Source organism: Amblyraja radiata, chromosome 37 (assembly GCF_010909765.2).
Source record: "Amblyraja radiata isolate CabotCenter1 chromosome 37, sAmbRad1.1.pri, whole genome shotgun sequence".
NCBI classification, from domain to species: Eukaryota; Metazoa; Chordata; class Chondrichthyes; order Rajiformes; family Rajidae; genus Amblyraja; species Amblyraja radiata.
This window is the reverse complement of record NC_045992.1, coordinates 19,952,875-19,970,437: the sequence shown is the minus strand read 5'-3', so window position 1 is coordinate 19,970,437 and position 17,563 is coordinate 19,952,875.

Here is a 17,563-nt window from a genome sequence, read left to right as displayed (position 1 = left end):
GTCTCTGTTGACGTTGGGGCCTAGCACCGTGGAGCGGCCTCCAGCAGGAACGACCTGGGGCTCCAGTCGCGGAGCCTGCGGACCTACTCACCATCGCGGAGTTGGCCGAGTTCGGAGCGGGAGGAGCGGTGGTGGCGCGCTGCTGCGACCTGACCCCGGGGTTTCGAAGGCTTACCGCAGGTCTGGCAGACAGGAACACCGGGAGCCCGCTGGTCCCTGGTGGGAGACCGCTTTTCGGGGCTTCCGCAACGGCGACTTCACCCGCCCGAGTTGCGGGGTTGAAGAGTACCTGGAGCGGGGCCTTACATCATCGCCCCGCGCGGCTTGGAATGGCTGCGGGACTTTGCTAGCGCCCGCCGGTGGCTCCAACACCAAGACCAGGTGCGTGGCCTTGCATCACCCGGCGCGGCGTTAATGGCCACGGGACAATTACCATCGCCCGCCGGGGGCTTTGACTTTGACTCTGACATCGGGAGGGGAATGGGAAGTGCAGGGTAGAGATAAGTCGTTGCCTTCCATCACAGCGAGGAGGAGATGCGCTGTGGTGGATGTTTGTGTAAATTGTGTTGTGTCTTGGTTCTTTTTTGTGTGTATGACTGCAGAAACAACATTTCGTTTGAACCCCAATGGGGTTCAAATGACAAATACATTGTATTGTATTGTTTTGTATTGTACTGTTCCTGATGCTGGGGAGTTTCAGGACCAGGTTCACAGTGCAAGAATAAGGCAAGGTCATGTAGAACTCAGAGGGGGAGAAATCTCTTCATCCAGAGTATGAACAACTACCTCCAGTTTAAATTCCATTTGGAATATTTAGGAGGACCAAGAAACCAAGAACCAAGAATTATCTATCGTGGAATGCAATTGAAATCAGATCGTTCAATATACTCATTTGTTAAATATTGTTTTTGTAGCTAGAGGGACCAAAAGGTATGGGGAGAAAGGTATGGGGAGTTCCCCAACTGGGGATCAATTTGGATGATCAACCATGATCACACTGAGGGCTTGAAGGGCCACATTGCTTACTCCTGTTCATAATTTCCATGTTTCTATTCCATATCCCAGAACTGTGGTACTGAACAAGCACGCATGATGGGCCAATACATTACTTTTTTTGACATATATATCAATACCTTGCATTCTTCTGACTGGGAAGAACTGTTATGCAGACAGAGTATGTTTCACATAAACCTGGGGAAAGCAGAAGACACACACTACTTGTGGTGCCCCCAACAGCAAATCTTGAAGTTGTGGACCTATAGCGTCCCTGTACCTTTCTGCCTCTAGGAGAGGATTTGAAGGTCACTGCTTCCAAGGCAGAAGGGAGCAGCAGTACAAGGATTATATACCTGAATGACAGCTCTGGGTGAGTGAGATTGGTACCACAGTGGAATGCCAAACAGACTATGAATAGTCTTGATCTCTAACGTCTCTGTGCAGCGCGTGTGGATCACAGTGCCGCCTAACAAGAGAAAAAATAATCATAATCATATCACTGAATGCACAAAGTTAATCATGAATCCTTCAAGAAATATGCATGTTTGCAGAGAACTGGTTCTGGACGTCCAACATTTTTCCAGCTTCAAGCTTCTCCGGTCCTTTTATAATTGTATATGTTTGCATAAGATCTCCCCTCATCCTTCTAAACTGCAGTGAATACCATATAACCATATAACAATTACAGCACGGAAACAGGCCATCTCGGCCCTACAAGTCCGTGCCGAACAATTATTTCCCCTTAGTCCCACCTGCCTGCACTCACACCATAACCCTCCATTCCCTTCTCATCCATATGCCTATCCAATTTATTTTTAAATGATACCAACGAACCTGCCTCCACCACTTCCACTGGAGGCTCATTCCACACCGCTACCACTCTCTGAGTAAAGAGGTTCCCCCTCATGTTACCCCTAAATTTATGTCCCTTAATTCTGAAGTCATGTCCTCTTGTTTGAATCTTCCCTACTCTCAAAGGGAAAAGCTTGTCCACATCAACTCTGTCTATCCCTCTCATCATTTTAAAGACCTCTATCAAGTCCCCCCTTAACATTCTGCGCTCCAGAGAATAAAGACCTAACTTATTCAACCTTTCTCTGTAACTTAGTTGTTGAAACCCAGGCAACATTCTAGTAAATCTCCTCTGTACTCTCTCTATTTTGTTGACATCCTTCCTATAATTGGGCGACCAAAATTGTACACCATACTCCAGATTTGGTCTCACCAATGCCTTGGCCAATTTTAACATTACATCCCAGCTTCTATACTCAATGCTCTGATTTATAAAGGCTAGCATACCAAAAGCTTTCTTTTCCACCCTGTCTATATGAGATTCCACCTTCAAGGAACTATGCACGGTTATTCCCAGATCCCTCTGTTCAACTGCATTCTTCAATTCCCTACCATTTACCATGTACGTCCTATTTTGATTTGTCCTGCCAAGGTGTAGCTCCTCACATTTATCAGCATTAAACTCCATCTGCCATCTTTCAGCCCATTCTTCCAAATGGCCTAAATCACTCTGTGGACTTTGGAAATCCTCTTCATTATCCACAACTAACTTATTCAACCTTTCTCTGTAACTTAGTTGTTGAAACCCAGGCAACATTCTTGGTATCATCTGCATACTTACTAATCCAATTTATCACACCTTCATCCAGATCATTGATGTACATGACAAACAACAAAGGACCCAACAGATCCCTCAGGCACCGCTCTAGTCACCTGCCTCCAACCCGACAAACAGCCATCCACCATTACCCTCTGGCGTCTCCCATTCAGCCACTGTTGAATCCATCTTGCTACTCCTGCATTTATACCAAACAGTTGAACCTTCTTAACCAACCTTCCATGAGGAACCTTGTCAAATGCCTTACTAAATTCCATATAGACAACATCCACTGCTTTGCCCTCGTCAATTTCCCTAGTAACCTCTTCAAAAAATTAAAGAAGATTAGTCAAACATGACCTTCCAGGCACACATAGTAAGATTAAACGAGAATTTACCAGTTTGAAGTTTGATCGTTATTTTATGAGGAGTAACGTTGAGGGAATTACGTGAACAACCCCGCCAGGACGCATGCGTGTATTCTTCAAAGCAGCGGTGTGAAATCACAGATAACTGTAATGACTAAACATAGTAAGATTAGAGAAGAGATACCAGTTGAGTATATGATCAAGGGTGGGAGCGGAGTGCACGTAATCCCTCAACGTTACTCCTCATAAAATAACGATCAAACTTCAAACTGATAAATTCTCGTTTAATCTTACTATTTTACTTCGGAGCCACGTGAGTGACTACGTGAAGATTTTAAAGCTCTGTGATTTCATGCCGTGGAAACGAGTCCATGCATCACATCTGCCTTGATTATGGGGAGAATAGTGTTAACATCATTAGACATCAATACGATATTGAAAGCACAACGATAAATATATTAACACCAAATTATAGCCCCTATTTATTGGGTAAATTATATTACAGAACTTAAAATTGTTTCTGCAAATGTTCCAGGTTCAATGACTGGTTTGTTATAAAATCGTTGGAAAGTTTTCTCCGTTGACCATCCTGCTGTCTTGAGGATTTGGTCCATAGGAACATCCAACTTCATAGCTGCCGATGTAGCTGCAGCCCTGGTGGAGTGAGATTTAAACATGTTAGTGTTTACTCCAGCCTTTATTAGGAACTGTTTTAGCCATCTAGAGATGGTCTGGACTGTCACTTTTTAGAGTGGCTGTTTGTAGCTGATTAAAAGTGACAATTCGTTCCCTTTGATGATCTTAGTATACTCCATATATAATAGTAAGTGTGTTACAATACAGAGACGATCATCTGTCGGGTAGGCCCTGAATTCTGTTTTTAGGCCTGCTGACCCCTGTCTGTTTTGTTTGACTAATTCATTGATGTGAAAAGTTAAATTTCCAGATGAAATAGTCATGTTGTCCAGCCTTAGTTTCTGTAGTGACTGGACCCTATGTGCCGTGACCAAGGCCATTAGCATGACTATTTTCATAGTCAGTTTCTGTAGGGACAGCGCTGTAGCTGGAGACCAGTTTCTTAACATTGTCAGTACAATGCTCACATCCCAGATTTGGGAGTACCTGGTTCTTGGCGGATTAACATTAAAAATGCCCCTCATGAGTTTGGTTACCAGGGTGTGTCCCAACAGAATGCCGCTCTGTTCCTTGCCACAGGTATGTTGACAGAGCACTTGTGGCGCAGTTGATGGCACTATGACTGAGCCTCTCATCGTAATGGAGGCTTGCCAGGAATTCCAGAACAGACGGGATGTTCATAGATCTGTGGGTGATGTTTATTGTTGTGACAGTACTTCCCATTTCTTGATGACACCAAGTACTGTTTCTTGGTGGACTGTCTGTGGGCCGCTGAAATAATATCCACTGTTCGGTCCGTCAGTCCCAGGTGTAGTAGAGGTGCTTTCAAACATCCAGGCTCAATCACCAGTTATCAAATTATGTTTCATGGGAACCAGACCCTGGGGCAGCGGCAACAGATGCATTTTCGCTGCATTGGGGGGGGGGGGGGGGGGGGGGGGGGGGGGGATTGTTTATTTATGCATTCCCTCCTTTCTGCCTCATCAGTCGGGTATTAAGGAAAATACAGCAAGACTCTGCGTCTGGTATTTTGATAGTACCCGATTGGCCTACTCAACCATGGTTCCCGATGATACTCGACATGGCATTAGAACCATGCATCACCATCCATCATAGACCTAATTTACTGGTCCATCAAGTAACAAAGGAAAGTCACCCACGTCATAATTATACAAACCTATTAATTTGGACCCATTTTTGTTGAAGGCGTTAATTTAGACTTAACTGGCTGGATGATAAACCCCAGTTTTTCAAACAATTGTTTTGTGGCTGTTACCGCTTGTTTAGCCAATTCCAAAGTTTTGCCAACAATAAGTATGTCATCTAGATATGCCATTACCATGTGTTTTTGTTTCCGCAGTAACGCTAGGGCTGGTTTCAAAATGTTTGTGAACAGCATGGGGGCTGATTGTAGGTCATTAGGAAGTGCCCTGTATTGCCAGGGCTGACCCATCCAGTTGAATTTTAAATGACATCTGTGGTCACCTCTTATGGGTACTGTATAGTAAGCATATTTTAAATCGATGCTTGCCATGTAGTAACCTTTGGAAATCAATTGCTTAGCAGTAACAAAGGTTTCCATCTTGAAATGAATATATTGTACGAAGGTATTTAAAGTAGTCAAATCGATGATGATGCGGCAACCACCATCTTTCCTGTTTTTTATAAAGATGTTGGACACGAATTCCTGTGATTCGTGTTGGGTTTTCTCAATTACTCCTTTTTTTATAAAGCCGCTGTAGTTCAGCATGTGCTTTTGATTTTTCTATGCCTGTAAGCACGAACATTCGGTTCGGCACATGCTGAACTGGAGGATTATGTTTTTGTATAAATTCTATGGTATAACCCTGGATACTGCTTAGAATATAAGTGTCGGCAGTTAACTTATTCCATGCATCCAAATAGTATCGTAATCTCCCACCAACTTCCATGCTCCCTTTAATTTTTAAGGAACCAGACCCACCTACCTCCATGGTTACCAGTGGTAGGTGTGTTACTTTTTCGGCATCCTCCGTGGACGTTGATGCGCTGTTGTCTGGGTCTGTAGTTGGGTTGGTGTTGAGGGTTTGCGCATTTTCCAGGAAGGCCGGTCTGGGCCATGGCCTAAAAAAGACCGAGGTTGGGTGTTCCTGGTTTTTGCGCTTTCTCCAGTTTGTCTTGGCCGACTGGTGGGTGCGTGGGGTGATGTTTCTGGCCGTAGTCGCTTTTGGATGCTGCTTTTATGAGCCCCAGGGTTTTAGTCTCTTCGTCACGTTCTTTGACCTGTTTCGATAAGTCCCCTCCAAATAGTAGTATTGGTGGTTTGGAGGTTCCAGATTTGCAGAGGCCTGCAAATTTGGGGTCTAAAGCCGGTTGGATAGCACTCTTCCTAATATTGTTTAACTCGTATTGTGAGTTGCAGAGTAAAGCCAGTGCATCTTGGTGGTCTTGGGTCATGTTTTGTTCATTCAATGTGCGGGCAAAAGCCGTAATTCCTGCTGTTAGGATTTTTAAGACTTTCTGTATTTTTAAGTCCCTGGCTCTAATTGATGCCCCGACATATTTCCAGATGCACTGGCTGACACTGGGAAGATTTAGCGACTTGCAGTTCCCTGGTAGTAAGTGTCTTGCCGTGGTGTCCAATAATGCCTGTCCCTGTAGTTGGTTAAAAGACATGTAGGCAATACTTGCCGCTATTTTCGGCTCCAGGGTTTGGCCAGTTAAGCAAAGCAAGAATGTCATTGTCCTATACAGGGACACATGACAATAAACTCACTTGAACTTGAACTTGATTTCGCATCTCATCAAAGTTAGCCTTTCTCCAATCAAAAATCTCAACACTAGGTCCAGTTCTGACCCTCTCCATAATTATATTGAAACTAATGGTATTGTGATCACTGGACCCGAAGTGCTCCCCAACGCATACCTCCGCCACCTGTCCCGTCTCATTTCCTAACAGGAGGTCCAGCACTGCCCCTCGTCTAGTAGGTACCTCTATGTATTGTTGCAAAAAACTATCCTGCACACATTCTACAAACTCCAAACCATCCAGCCCATTTACAGAATGTGTTTCCCAGTCTATATGTGGAAAGTTGAAATCTCCCACAATCACTACCTTGTGCTTACTACTAATATCTGCTATCTCCTTACATATTTGCTCTTCCAATTCTCGATCCCCATTTGGCGTTCTATAATACACCCCTATAAGTGTTGCTACACCTTTCCCACTTCTCAGTTCCACCCAAATAGCCTCCCTAGATGAGCCCTCCAATCTATCCTGCCAAAGCACTGCTGGAATATCTTCCCTAACTAGCAATGCAACACCTCCACCTCTTGCCCCTCCAATTCTATCACACCTGAAGCAACGAAATCCTGGAATATTTAGTTTCCAATCACAGCCCTCCTGCAACCATGTTTCACTGATCACCACAACATCATACTTCCAGGTGTCTATCCAGACTCTAAGCTCATCCACCTTTCTTACAATGCTCCTAGCATTAAAATATGCACATTTAAGAAACCCCCCGCCTCTTATTCTCTGTTTATTTCCTTTTTCTTCTTCCTCCTCTTGTGCCCGTGTGCTTCCCCTTTCTGCTTCATGCCTCCCATTCTGTCTACTAGCTTTCTCTATTTGAGTCCCTCGCCCCATCCATTCTAGTTTAAAGTCTCCCCAGTAGCCTTTGCAAATTTCCCCGCCAGGATATTGGTCCCCCTCGGGTTCAAGTGCAACCCATCCTTTCTGTACAGGTCCCACCTTCCCCAAAAGAAGTCCCAATGATCCAGAAACTTGAATCCCTGCCCTCTGCACCAGTCTTTCAGCCACGCATTTATCCTCCACCTCGCTCCATTCCTACTCTCACTGTCGCGTGGCACAGGCAGTAATCCTGAGATTGTTACCTTTTTGGTCCTTTTCCTTAACTCTCCTCCCAACTCCCTAATTCCTCCCTTCAGGACCTCTTCCCTTTTTTTACTTATGTAATTGGTACCTATATGTACCACGACCTCAGGCTCCTTTCCCTCTCATTTCAGGATATCTTGGACGCGTTGAGACACGTCCGAGAACTTGGCACCAGGGAGGCAGACCACCATCCTGGTCCCCCGACTGCGTCCACAAAATCGCCTATCCAACCCCCTAACAATAGAGTCCCCAATTACTATTGCCCTCTTCTTTTTGTCCCTACCTTTCGGCCTAGTCTTTTCAATCTTTCCTGATATGACAGTCCCGCCATCCCATGTATCGATCTCGTGAACCTACGCTGCACTGCCTCAATCACAAGGATTTCCTTCCTCAAATTAGGAGACCAAAACTGTACACAATACTCCAGGTGTGGTCCCACCAGAGCCCTATGCAACTGCAGAAGAACCTCTTTACTCCTATTCTGAAATCCTCTTGTTATAATGGCCAACATTCCATTAGCTTTCTTCACTGCTGTACCTGTAAGCCAACTTTCAGGGATTGGTGCACAAGGACGTCCAGGTCTCGCCGCACCTTCCCTTACCTAACATAATCCCATTGAGATAATATTCTGCCCCCTTGTTTTTGCCGCCAAAGAGGATAACCTCACATTTATCTATATTATCCTGCATCTGCCATGCATCTGCCAACTCACTCAACCTGTTCAGGTCACCCTGAAACCTCCTAACATCCTCTTCACAGTTCACACTGCCACCCAGCTTTGGGTCATCTGCAAACTTGCTAGTGTTGCTCCTATGTCCTTCTTCCAAATAATTATTATATATGGTAAACAGTTGCGGCCCCAACACCGAGCCTTGCGGCACTCCACTCGCCACTGCCTGCCATTCTGAAAAGGACCCGCACACTCCTTCCACCCTATCAGCCGTCATGTACAAGAAATAATCCCTCCTTCATAGATGTTGCCAGCATTGAGTTTCTCCAGCATTTTTGTCTACCTTCATTTTTCCAGCATCTGCAGTTCCTTTTTAAACATAAAAAATAATTTCACCTGTGTCTGCCTTCAAAGGACCTACATTTGACTTTGCTACTCTTTTCCCCTTAATATATCCAAGGAAGCATATATTGTCCTTCTTTACATTACTGGCCAGCTTCCCCTCGCACTTCATCTTTTCAGCCCGTATTGCCCGTTTTGTTTCCTTCTGTTGTCCTATGAAAGTTTCCCAATCCTCCGGCTTCCGGCTACTCTTTGCTGTGTTATACATCTTTTCTTTTCTTTTAGTTTTATTCTGTCCTTAACTTCTCTTGTCAGCCACGGTTGTCTCCTACTCCCCTGAGAATCTTCCTCCTGGTCGGCTCCATTACAAGCTGCTCTAAGAATCCATCTCGGATGCACTCTACAAACTCTCTTTCTTGGGGTCCTGAACCAACCTGATTTTCCCAGTCTACCTGCATATTGAAATCCCCCATCACCACAGTGGCATTACTTTTGTTACACGCCAGGTTTAACTCCTGCTGCAAATCTCACTCTACATCCGGGCTACTAGTTGGGGTCTGTAGATAACACCAATTAGTGTCTTGTTACCTTTACAGTTCCTCAACTCAATCCATAGTGACTCTATCCTATGTCTTCCCTCGCATGGGACTAAATTCCATCCCTCACCAGCAGAGCTACCTCTACTAACCCCCCCCCCCCCGTCCACCTACATGCCCTTTCTATAGGAAGTATAACCCTGAATATTAGGTTCCCAGGCCCGATCATCCTGTAGCCACCTCAGTAATCCCCACAATGTCATATTCCTACCAACCTTTAACTGAGCCTCAAGCTCATCTACTTTACCTGTTATACTTGGCCATACTCTCATATCCCTTTGTGAGCTTTCTTTCCCGTTAATGCTGGGGTAATTAACTATCCCTTTACTCTCTTTCCCTTTAACTCCGTCCTTGACTATCCCATTTTACCCCCCCCCCCTTATTCAGTTTAAAACTACCGTGTAGCAGTGGCAAATCTGCCTGTCAGAATACTGGTCCCCCACCTGTTAAGAAGAACTTACCAATTTGTCCAAGAACTCAACACATCCAGCACAACTGCAGAAATTATTTAATGTTACAATCGCAATTGTTTAATTAATCTTGAATGCTAATTTTCATGCAATGTCCAACAGGTTGGAGCACAGAATCCAGCTGAAAGTTTCAATGTATTTCGGGTTGTGACGCTTCATCAGACCTTCACATCCTTCTTACACACATGGGTTCAAGTTCAAGTGAGTTTATTGTCATGTGTCCCTGTATAGGACAATGAAATTCTTGCTTTGCTTAAGCACACAGAAAAATAGTGAGACATTTACTACAGTACATGTAGTAATATAAACATGTAGGTGATATATGTTTCTAGTTTACTGAAAGAAGGAAGTTTAGGATGTTGTTTAAAAACTCCTGTACTTTATAAATAACGGCTCAGGGTACAAGAGCAAAGAAGTGATGGGGGAACTTAGTAAAACACAGGCTTGGCCACAGCTGGAGTAGTGCATCCAGTCCTGGCTGCCTTGCCCTCAGAAAGGCACGAAGCTTTGGAGAGAGTGCACAAGAGATTAACCAATGTGCTTCAGGAAATATCGCCCAGTGTGAAAGAGCATCCCATTCCTTCGGAGCAAGTCAAACCTGACTAAAGTGCCAGTCCACACTACACCCTTTCAGTCTGTTACATTCACAGTTTTACTTGGCCCGGGCTTTTGTCTGATACTTACCAGCAGGTTCCAGTGCATAATCCACCAATCTAACCCTGTCAGCGCTGTACAGTTTCAGGGCTTGCTCCACAATGCTTTCCACTTCCTACCAAAGGAAAAAATAACAATAATCTGGGATAAGAAGGGGGCAGTGGAGTGCAATAGAGTGCAGAGCCCACACACATACAGAAACCAGACATGCAATGCTCCCTTCAACAGTTCCCACAAAATGTTCACTCTTATCCATTCCCATAATCTGGAATTAGCAAGGTCTAATAAAAGTGAGCAATGGAGAGCCAAGTATACTGCATAGAAGGCGGAAGGATTATGTGATTAGGTCAAGACTTATTAAAGTACATTGACAAGGATAGGACAGGTTTGGAGGGATATGGGTCAAACGCAGGCAGGTGGGATTAGTGTAGCTGTTGGCCGATGTAGACTTATCCAATGTTCCATTCAGTTTGACATTGCCTTACTACCTGTCCTTCACAGAAAGGTTCCTGAAGAAAACTTCAATGCTGGGAAACCTTTGACCACAAGTGATCAACGTAGAACGAGCTACAGGCACTGTGGGAGAAGGACTCGATGGATCCCATCAGATGGCTCCCCAATCAGACAGAGGAACTCGCCAACAGTAGTGTGCGGAGCCTCCCCAGTCAGACCCTGCCTGCTCGGTCAGAAAAGTACCCCACTGCACGCTGCCATTGAGATGGTTGTGGTGTGGGCAACATTCACCTCCTTATGCACTGGGTGTTTGACAGGAAGGTCAGAAGAAGAATGCAAGGGCTCTTGTCATGGTTCATCCTGAGCAGTTGTGCATCAGTGATCTAGGAGCTGTTCACAGGGACGCACAACAAGATCAATGTCAACTGCTGCTGGAAGATCATTATCTCAGCGGAAGACTCACTTTGGTCTGCCCAAAAATTGATCTTCCTGCACAAGATGTCGGTAAATGAATTGCTGCCGACTGCCACATTCCAGGGTGCGAGAGTATGTGGTGTGTGGGACACACTGAAGGTCAGTGCAGTCACCGCAGAGGCTATGGGGGAGTGGCCTTGGTCTAAGGTCCAGCCATCACTAGTCACTGAGGGACTCTCAGACACTTCATGGGAGCACTGTTTAAGGATGTGGTGTTGATTGAAACATTGCAAGCGAAAGTGCTGAATTGATGGTACGTAGAAGCAAGACATGCCCCAATTTCATTAACTGTATATATTATGAATAAATTACTTTTCTGAAATACAATAGTCTGTTCCAGAGTTAGAGCCACTGGCTGCTTGCATGCTTGTAACTTAATGATCCCCGTTCTGACAGCTGCCGAGTGTGCCTCCGTTGCCAGACCAGGATATATTGAAGCATCTGAGCGGATCTTTTTCTCCAACCCAGCAAGGAGAGCCTCGAGTTCCTGGCGAGGCACCAGCTGTGCTGTCAGTGGTTCATCTGTGCTGTCTTGTGAGGAACCAAACAGCAGCTTGTTGACAAGTGAGAGCAACGCCGTCTCCTTCTAAACACACATTAGCAGGATAGTCAGTGCTCCTCCTTGTAAACATTGAAATCAATGCAAAGCAGTACTTTTGTCATCGTAAAAAATATTATTTTACAATTGTTGATCCTTTGGCGAGGGAGACAAGGCAAGGGAATACATTATAGCTGAAAGGATACTGAACCGTGGTGGGGAACAGAAATATCTTCGAGAACTTCTCGTGTAGGAAGAAAATGCAGATGCAGGTTTACACTGAAGATAGACACAAAATGCTGGAGTTACTCAGCGGACCAGGCAGCATTTAATGCTCCAGAGATGCTGTCCGTCCCGCTGAGTTACTCCAGCATTTTGTGTCTATCTTTGGAGGGCTTGTTCATGGGTCTTTGAAGGTAATGGGACAGTCATCTTGGAACTGTGGAAAACGTTAGCTCAGAAGTACCTGTAACATTGTGTGGATTCTGGTTGCCATTCTACAGGATTGATGTGAGTGCACTAGAGAGGCACAAGAAAGGCTTACAACATTGGCAGGACTGGAGAAGAAAGGTTGCAAGGAGAGAGTCACCAGGAACTGCAGCAGGTAGATTGTTTGAGTGGTTATAATATTATAGAAAAAAGACAAAATGCTGGAGTAACTCAGCGGGACAGGCAGCATCTCTGGAGAGAAGGAATGGATCATGTTTCGGATTGAGACCCTTCTTCAGACGTCTCATCCCGAAATGTCATCCATTCCTTCCCCGCTAGTGATGCTGCCAGTCTCGCTGATGTCTATCTGTGGTGTAAACCAGCATCTGCAGTTCCTTCCTACACATAAGGTTATGATATTCTGACTGGCCCATTCAGAGCAAACAAGGTAACCATCTTTCCTACACAAAATTGGAAATGTAAATCATTTGGCACAAGGATTTGATGCATTGGGCCAAGGGTTCACTGCCTAAATGGCTGTTGGAAGCAGAACTCACATATACTGGGCAACTGGACCAGCAGGAGAAGAGGCTGTGAGTGAGATTCACCTGGCCTCCCAGCACGTAAAACAGAAGCTGGGAACTATAGGTCAATTGACAGGTACATGGATAGGACAGGTTTGGAGGTATGTGGACCAAACGCATGCAGGTGGGACTAATGGAGCGGGGACATGTTGGCGGGTGTGGGCTAGTTGGGCCGAAGGGTCTGTTTCCACACTGTATCTCTGTATGATTCTAATTCATCCAGCACTCATAGTTCACAAGAGGAAATAACGAATCATTTGGTGAGCTGAATCTAATCAAATGCAGCCGACATGGTTTAATGAAAATCATGTGTGACAAAACTTGACAGGATGTGACAGGGAGTTGATAAGGGAAACCTGTAAATTTAGCAGGAACTGTAAATGCTGCTTTAAACCAAAGACAGACACAATAAGCTGGAGTAACTAAGCGGCTCAGATAGCATCTCTGGAGAAAAGGAATTTTCTATTTGTTTTCTCCAGCGATGCTGTCTGACCCGCTGCGTTACTCCAGCTTTTTGTGTCTATCTCATGGAAATGTAGTGTGTATTTTGATCCCAAAAAGGCACTTACCACATATGAAGCTGCTGCAAAAAAATTAAGAGGGCAAGATATTGGAGGACGTGTGCTAACATGGACTGAAAGGTGGCTGTCATATAGGGGGGGGGGGGGGATTTGAATAAATGCATGAAAACTGTTAATGGAATATATCTGAAAAACAAATTGTTGGGAGCACTCGGGTCAGGCTGCATCTGTAGCCAGAGAAACAGAATTCATGTTTCAAGTCAACGACCCTTCGTTAGAACTGGGGAGGCGACAAAAGAAACTTGTAAAGTTGCACACGTGGGCGGATGGCTCTGATAATGTAAAACCAGGTGACCATGGCGATAAGCTGCACGCAAAGCTATCTGGTCAAGGAGTGAATAGGAGCGGTTAGGTGCTAAGAAAAATAGACAAAACATTGTCGCAGTTGTAAAATGCAGAGCAAGAAGACATGTCTAGGAAGGAACGACAGATGCTGGATTAAACCGAAGATAGACAACGGAACAGGATGTATCTCTTAAGAGAAGGAATGGGTGATGTTTCAGGTGGAGATACTTTTCAGACAAGACATGTCTGGCAGGTCAACATTCACATGCCCTCTACTATTGGATATTTAAAAATACAAGCCAACGCTATTATCACAAATGGACAACTGATACTAACAGAGTCACCCAAGATTATCGAATTTAGTTCAATCCCAGAGGACTGCCATGAGCCCAAATGGAAGATGAGATGCCATTCCTCAAGATTACTTGAGCCTCATTGCAACAGCGCAGGAAGTCACAGACTGTTCGGTCACTCACACATCCAAGAGTCAGAATGAGATAACAGGAAGCTCAGGAGTGCCCCATCGATCGAACACAGGTGCACTGCAAAGTAGAAACCCAATGCATGTTTGGTTTCTCCAATGTAGAGGAGACCACATCGTGAACACAGGGAAAGGAGCAGAGGGGGAAAAGGAGACAGTGAGAGAAAGGGAAGAACGCAGTAGAGAGGGAGGGAGAGAGTGGGAGTTGAGTGTTAGTGAAGGAGAGGGAAGAGGGGGAGCTACTTTCCACACTTTCCACTTCACTTCAATTTCTTTGATCATCTCCAAGGCAGGAGAAGTGCTAAGTTTTGGGCATTTACAATTAAATACAAACTATTTGGGAAAACGTACATCGATTATACTTTTCACACTGCTTTCCATTGCTCGCATGCTGGGGTCCATGTCCTTGTTTGCCGCACGTGCAACCTGCAGCTCCAGCCGTGTCTGGGTGAGCTGCACCTCCAGCAGCGCCAGTGCAGTCAGTAGCTGCTTCTGTTCATCCGTCAACCTATAATAATAATAATAATAATAATAATAATAATAATAATAATAATAATAATAATAATAATAATAATAATAATAATAATAATAATAATAATAATAATAATAATAAATATAATTTTATTAGCCAAGTATGTATACATACAAGGAACTTGCCTTGGTGCTTTGCTTGCAAGGATAAAAACATAATATACAGTAGACAATTAAAAATAAAACATTATAATTTAAACACGTGGAAATAAAGTACCAGCGTAAAAAGAGCCTGCAGACTTTTGGCTGTTGAGTAGAGCTACTGCTCGTGGAAAAATACTGTTTTTATGTCTGGCTGTGGCCTAGACAAAACCAGTCGTATACAGGACAAAGCAAGCCATCAGAGTGCAGGAGCAGAGGTGGCACGGCGGTGTAGCAGTAGAGCTCAGTCCTTACAGCGCGAGAGACCTGGGTTCAATACTGACTGCCGGTGTAAGGGTGATTGTTGGTCTGCACGGACTCGGTGGGCCGAATGGTTTGTTTCCATGGTGTACCTCTAAACTAAAAACGACGTTGACCTGTTTCACGCAGCAACCGACGAAGCCCCCCCCCCCGCCCCCCTTCCAAGGGTCTTCTGCTGCTCCACTCCTGTCTGGAAACACTCTGTACCTTTTCACAGCAGATTCCATTTCCTTCACCTTCTGCAACAACATCTAGGAATAGCAATTTAAAAAAAGTTCATTTTCAAGTTCGGAGGCTTTTTAATTCTACCCGCAGCTACTTTCTGCACAACATAAGTCAAATTTACAAATATGTAAAGCAGAAGTCACTTTTCCATATTTCATATTTCCTAATGACATAGGCCATTTCAGCCCATCAAATCAATGCCAGCTCTCAGAGAATCCCAGTCCTTCACGAATTTTCCTTGAAACTAGTTCCTCACAAACTCCCATCAATTGCCCGCAGAATCCACCATTCAATATAAAGCAAACTTCACTGAGCTGTAGCAGTTTAACACCCATACGATGGGACATGCAGGGAATTCTCTGCCCAAGTGGTTACGGAGACCAGTCCTTGAGACCAGTACAACAGCGAGATGACTGGCCTTGATATTACGGAATTGAGAGTATTACGTTAAATGGTGCCGAGATAAATGGTCTGACTGAGAGGTAGAGCAGCTGAGGGGCAGCACGGTGCTGCAGCGGTAGAGTTGCTGCCTCACAGCACCAGAGGCCCAGGTTCGATTCCGTCTACGGGTGCTGTCTGTACAGAGTTTGTACTTTCGCCCGTGACCTCCGTGGATTTTCTCCAGGTGCTCCGGCTTCCACCCACACTCCAAAGACGTACAGGTTTGTAGGCTAAATAGTTTAGTAAAATTGTAAATTGTCCCTAGTGTGTGCAGGATGGTGGTGGTGTGTATGTGTGGATCGTTGGTCGGCGCAGACTTTCCACGCTGTATCGCTAAAATAAATAAAAAAAAGACTAAAAGCAGCCATTTCAGGCAGAATGTGAAGGAAAGCTTGCCATGCTAGGACCAGAAACCTTAACCTCAGAATAAAAGGACGTTCCTTTAGGAAGGAGACGAGGTAGTCATTCAGACAGGCTGGGGAAGGAGGTGCCTCCACAGCCTGTCTGAATGACTACCGTCCGGTGGCCCTTACCTCGGTAGTCATGAAATGCCTTGAGAGGCTGGTGAAGAAACACACCTGCGCCTTCCTCCATCGGAACATGGACCCGTTGCAGTTCGCATACCGTTCGAACAGATCCACGGACGTTGCGGCCTCCCAGGTCTTGCACACCGCTCTCTCCCATCTGGACAGCCAGAAGGGGGGCTACGTGAGGATGCTGTTCATAGACTACAGTTCAGCCTTCAACACGAAAGTCCCCACCAGACTGGCTGGGAAGCTAATAGAATTGGGGCTCAACACCTCCCTGTGTGCCTGGGTCCTGGACTTTCTCACCGCCAGGCCCCAGGTAGTCAAAATGGGAGGGAATACATCGAAGTCACTCACCCTGAGCACAGGATCGCCCCAGGGTTGCGCCCTCAGCCCCCTATTGTACTCCCTGTACACACATGACTGTGTGGCTAGGTTCAGCTCCAACTCAATAATTAAGTTTGCTGATGACACTGTGGTGGTGGGCCTGATCTCAGACAACGACGAGAAGGCCTACCGGGAGGAGGTGGCTGGTCTAGCACTCTGGTGCCAGGATAACAGCCTCCTCTTGAACATCAAAACAACGAAGGAGCTGATCATGGACTTTAGGAGGGCACATCATCCGAGGACGTACACTCCATTGAGGATAAATGGGGATCCTGTGGATAGGGTGAACTGTTTTAAATATCTGGGAGTCCACATCTCCGAGGATATGACATGGGCATCACACGCCTCAGCACTCGTGAGTAAGGCAAGGCAGCGCCTTTACCACCTCAGGCAATTGAGGGAATTCAGAGTGTCTCCGAGAATCCTCCAGTGCTTCTACGCAGCGGCGGTGGAAAGCATCTTGTCCGGGAACATTACCATCTGGTTTGGGAATTGCTCTACCAAGGACAAGAAGGCTCTGCAGAGAGTAGTGCGTTCGGCCGAACGCACTATGGGAACTTCACTTGCCCCCCTGCAGGAACTATACATCAGGAGGTGCAACTCCAGAGCCAACAATATCATGAGAGACCCCTTCCACCCCTGCAACGGAATGTTCCAGCTGCTACGGTCAGGCAAACGCCTCCGTTGCCATGCGGTGAGAACAGAGAGGTTGAGAAGGAGTTTCTTCCCAGAGGCCATTCGAACTGTAAATGCCTATCTCACCAGGGACTAACTCTACTGAACGTTTTTCCATCCATTATTTATTATGTAAAGGTATATGTGTGTTATGATTGTGTTTAGATTAGATTAAACTTTATTAATCCCCTTATTCAGGGGACATTCTGATGTCCTTGCAGCACACTAATAAAAATACAACATAGATTCAAAAAGAAGTTCAACACAAAAACATCCCCCCACAGTGATTCCCACTGTGGGGGAAGGCACAAAGTCCAGTCCCCATCCTCTTG